This window comes from Gavialis gangeticus, unplaced genomic scaffold, assembly GCF_001723915.1.
Source record: "Gavialis gangeticus isolate Ggan-Ray unplaced genomic scaffold, GavGan_comp1, whole genome shotgun sequence".
NCBI classification, from domain to species: Eukaryota; Metazoa; Chordata; order Crocodylia; family Gavialidae; genus Gavialis; species Gavialis gangeticus.
The window spans coordinates 239,719,863-239,725,248 of NW_017729032.1; the positions used below are offsets into that span (position 1 = coordinate 239,719,863).

General features: G+C 41.0%; 1 long non-coding RNA gene across 1 annotated transcript in view; it reads right to left on the minus strand.

Annotated features, from left to right (window-relative positions):
* The window catches only part of LOC109303411, a 74,784-nt gene extending 71,651 nt beyond the window's left edge, over positions 1–3,133 (minus strand). Inside the window, exons 1-2 of the long non-coding RNA XR_002099095.1 lie at positions 2,901–3,133; positions 2,703–2,766 (exon numbers count right to left, since the gene is read on the minus strand). This is a non-coding gene — a long non-coding RNA (uncharacterized LOC109303411). The remainder of the gene's footprint in view (positions 1–2,702; positions 2,767–2,900) is intronic.
* Between the last annotated feature and the right edge of the window lie 2,253 nt (positions 3,134–5,386).

Consider the following 5,386-nt stretch of genomic DNA (forward strand, 5'->3'; position numbering starts at 1 on the left):
ACTGTGGGTCCTAAACCTGTTCAGCCTTCACAAGAGAAGGCTGAGGGGGGACCTGGTGACTGTCTATAAACTCACTAGGGGGGACCAGAAGGGTTTAGGGGAAGCACTGTTTCCCCTAGCGCCCCCTGGCATGACAAGGAACAATGGACACAAATTATTAGAGAGTAGGTTTAGATTAGACATCCGCAAGAACTACTTCACAGTTAGGGCGGCTAGGATCTGGAACCAACTTCCAAGGGAAGTGGTGCTGGCTCCTACCCTGGGGATCTTTAAGAAGAGGCTTGAAGACTACCTAGCTGGACTCATTTGAATCCAGTCTTTTCTCCTGCCCAGGTGGGGGGTCAGACTTGAAGATCTACAAGTTCCCTTCCGACCCTACTTCTATGATTCTATGATTCTATGATTTCCGCAGCATGTTGAAATGGGTCGGAGCAGCCCTGGGCTGACAAGCTGACCCTTCACACCCCCTGCTAGCCAAGGCTGTTCCAACCTGGCTCAACAAGTCGCAGTCCTACACATATATTCAAATTAGATGCCCAGAAGCAATAAACTGTGGTGCAAGATGCACCGGAGTTTATTGCTGCACATTAATAGCACATGTCAAGGTCCCCTTTATGCATATTAGATGTAAACAATAATATAAAAGTTTGGATCCATACAGAAACTTGTCCTAAATAAAAGGTAATTATGTCTGGTTTTGCAGTTCACATTGAACACTATGTAATTGTTGTTGTTTTATTCCCTTTCCTCTCTATGTACTTCTATTGTTTTCCTATATGTTCTTTGACTTTTTGTTTTTCACAACTGCTTTCCATTCCTTTTTAGAAAAACAAGATGCTTTCTTTTATTAACTGCTCCCCTCCCACATACTTGTGTCTCTGATAAACAGAATAGAAACAATAACCACAACTCTGCTCCTAGACTACATACAGACATGCAAAAACCTGAGGCAGAATTGATCTAAGTTACACAGTTTTCTGTAAATGGCAGCATTTAGATCAGTAGTGAACAGGACAAATATTCACTGCTTGGTGAGGGTGGGGGGAATCTTAGACTGGGTTCCACCATTTTTAAACCAATCTATACGTGCCAAACTTCTGTTTTGTTATGTGCAGTTTTGGGTACTGAACTTCTATTCTGTTATAGGTATTAACTGGTTTCTAGTCACTTATATCAGTTAAAGGACAATGTCTGTACCTGGCCCTAAATTACATCAACTACACTGATTTGAGTTGCACCACTCATTTGATCTACAGAATTTACCGTTTTTATGGAGAGAAGCAAAAGCAAACATAAATAGAAGTTTACTTTCATGGATAATAAATATATATAAGTTTACTTTTATATTAAGTACCTTTTTAAATGAAGGAAATAATTTTACATGCCTCATTCTACTGTTTTACATGCAATAGATATACATACATACTAGTGGTCAGCAACATTTTTGTGCAAAGGACCAGAATGACCCAACTCAGGTCCAAGATGGACCAGCAACAGTAGCTGGCTGTTGCTGCCACCATCACGCCATTGCACAGGCAAAACTCCCTGCCACCAAATGTTTCCAAGGCCCCTAACCTCCATGGATTATGTCGCAGTTCACAAGGAAGTCAAGCCTAATGAGTGAAGTCAGAAGTGAAGACCAGGAAGTGGATTGGGAGCAACTAAGGGCAACCCAAAGTCGAGCCTGAGGGGCAGGGGCCAAAGCCTGGAGTATGAAATGAAACCAGAAGACTAACCAGGAATTGACAGGCAGGAAGCAAACCAAAGTCATGCCGAAGATAAAATGCCAAGCTGGAGGTTTAATCAGGAAGTAAAGGTCAGGAAGCAAGCTGAGATCAAACTGAAGCTCCAAAAATGCTACGGCAAACAATTAATCAGGGAGTCAAAGAAGTTACCTGGTGAGGAGCTATGTAAGGATTGAGACGAGTAATTTGAGCATCAAGGCTTAGGTGCTGGAGGAGGTCCTTAAAAGTAAGTACAGACCCAGAGGGAAGTGGCTGGGGAGGCAGCTAGCCTTAATTAGTCATTACGTGTGGCTGACCCAGTTACAAAGACTGTAGGGCAGAAGCCTGACTGAGGCTTACAGTCAGAGCTGACCCATGTTACCAGGCAGGACCCTAAGGGCATGTTTACACATATCAGACCTCTACTCTGAGGTGTGCTAATTAGCATGTGTTGGAGCAGATTCAATTAATCAAGTCTGCTGGAGCGTGCAATTAGCATGCTCCAGCAACCTCCACATGACATATATTCAGCGGCTCTGTGCTTTAAAATGGTGCCAGCTCATCAAACAACCTTTAGTTAAAGTGCTCCCACCTCCATTTTAAAGTGCCGGACACTGAATACATATGATGTGGTGAGCACTTTGATTACAGCAGCCCTCACCCCAGCTCCATCCTGTACCATGTGTAAAGATGCCCTTACAGATTAGATCCAATGGCAGCCCTCAGGTTGTAGGTTGCAGATATTTGACAATGAACCAATGCATCGTGCACATATTCCAGAGGGTCACAAAACCTGCAAGGCCACAGAGAATGGAAAGAAAATTAGAATTGAGGTAGCTTTTAGGGTGGCAGTGCATGATTAAAAGAAGCAGAAGTATTGCTACTGTAATTTCACTGTTTCTCCTCTTTGCCTCAGTCTCCACATCAGGTTCCTATCCACAAGCAGATTTGTAATATAAGCAGAGATCAGTACTGTACCTTGTCCTGCAGAGTGTGTAGTACATATCCCAAAAAAGCATATCCCTTTATTTCCATAGCAGACCTACAAGAATATAGCAAGCCAGAATAACATCAGCAGAATGAAAGATAGGTCCTATCTATGACTCATTTATTTTTCTCCTTCTGTTGTTATGTTTAAGCCACTTTCAATTGCTTAAGAAAAGCCAAATGCTTTACCTTAAAATTAGTGTTAATTTATCTTCCTCAAAGCAAACAGGAGCCCAGAAAACTTGATAGTCACATTAGTAACCCTGTGATTTAGCTGATTGCTGAAAGAAAAGAACTGTTTCCCTCATTGCTTCAACAGTGAAAATAACTAAAGGGAAATATAGAGCGACAGGTAAAAACAAAAAAGTGTAGAAGTAAGAAAATTGTCACAAGAGAAAGACATGGAGAAAGATTTAAAGAGACAGAACTGACAACTAAGTTAATTATTTATTTGCAGTTCCACTCAAATGTGACCTGTTTCATTATCTCTCATTAAGCCTTGAACCTTGCTTAGGCATAACCTGCTGCACTACATGTCTTCACAACTCTGTTTTCATCCCAAAAGGTGTGCTGCTCCTTGATGTGACAGATTATTCACAAGCAGTTCCCTCTCTTTGTTTATTTTTCATTTTTGCACATCAATAATTTACTGTCATTTCAATCCCTCCGCAGAGTTAACTTTTATTAGTAGAATCAACTTTTGTTCCACAGATGGTTGCTCAATGAACAAGCCTCGTATTCCTGCAAATCAGAGATATACAGCTATGATATCAACCATTCTTAACACCAAATAGCCAACAGCATAACTGAGTTGGCTGACCAGGGCAACAGGCCCAGGTCAGCCACAGCAATAGCTGCTGCCCCACCAATAGCTGATCACACCACAGCAATCAGCACAGTGGCAGTCAGCATTGTCCTGTGCATCTCACCTGCCCTAGGCATGGAGCAGCCTGGCTATGCCTTTGTAAATAGCTATGTTTGAATAATGAACAACTATCTCAATGCACTTAAAGGGCTAAAATCATGCTAGTAATTCTGTATCTAAGAAGTGAGGCAACAATAGCTGTGGTTATTTGGTTCTGTGAATAGGTTTGAAAGAATTCAGAGATTTTGGCTGCTGACAGATGACACTTGGGGGGAGCTTTACCACAAGCATCAGCACATTAGGTCCACCTAGCTCTTCAGTGTCTGTATACATTGGGTGCAAAATCTGATTCAATCACCTATAAGATAAAAGCACCAAAAAAGCCCCACTGAAGCACCCAATCTATACAGACATTGAGTGAGCTGGATAAAACTAATATGGGTGTACCCTGGGTTTAGTGCAGGGGTGCATCAAGTTTAAAGAAAAGTGTCATTTTGTTTGCTGTCTGTAAACAGACTTACAGTTTAAGGTCTATTCAATCAAAAAATCCAAAGAATCCCCACTTCCAGTATTTCCAATAAAAATAAGTAAGCATTTAAAATTCACTCTCTACTGTCAAAATAATTCTGTTTGTTCCTACCATAGTTATGGATGAATTTAGACAGTTCTATCTGGAAACATAGTAAATTGCCAAAACAAAATACCTCTCAAGTTTTACAAACAGTGTTTCTTGGTTTTTAAGACACCAACTATAAAATCAATTTCCTCTTTTGGTAATGAAGCCTCTAACTCTATAAATAATTTAAAATAGGTACCATGTGGGAAACAATACTTTCCATCAGCAGCAAGATTGATTTCACTTTGTAGTATCTCTGCTCTCCAGAAATGGCCTTTTTTAGTTTAAATTTCAAAGTTATCCTAATAGAGCACAAGAGTTGGCAATGTGCAACACAGGTAACATCTGTAATTCTCAGATCTGATCCACAGTCATTAGTCAAAGTAAAAATTACATGAAAGCCAGCATTAAACATTTTTACATAATAGAGTTAAAGGAGATTTTGCAAGAAAACAATATTTTTAAAACCAAAAATTAATAAAGACCATCAGTATATCTTCAGTTTTAAACAAGAGCAAAAAGGGTAAAATGTACGTCAGCATTTTGGCAACCTTTTGCTCTCTTAGCCACAATCATTTAAGTTTATTTTACTCTGTTTCAGGGTCAAACACCTCTGACCAATGACTGTATACAAGATCTAGGTGCCATGTAGATCAGGTGTGATCAGACACTTGGGAAAATCATGAATTTTCTCTAACTGAATTAGGGTGACAGGTGAACTTAGAGTTGCCATGTTTTTTAAAGGCTAGACCAGTGGGGGGCAGCCTTTTTGGCAGAGCTGCCACAAATTAGCCACATGTCCTCCCCAAGTACTGCTCCAATCCTCATCCTCTGCTCAACCTGCTGGTCTGCTTTCTCCACCCAGCCACGTGAACCCTATCTGACCTACTGCTCTTTCTGCTTCATTCCCCCAGCTTCCTGCCTGCTTTACTACTTTACTTCTACTTCATTCCCTATCTGCTGCTGTGCTGCCTGTACCCTTCCCAAGCTGCCACATGCCACACACAGGGCTAACTGCCACTTGTGGCAGCTGTACCATAGGTTGGGCACCATAAATTAGACCATACCCTGAAAGATACCTTTCAGAGAGGAATCACCTTCACCAGTTCATTGCTTATCCCTTCTTATGGCAGGCATTCAGGAATGGGAAAAGGAAAAAGCTTATTTGTGCTAGCAACATACACAGTATGTTCC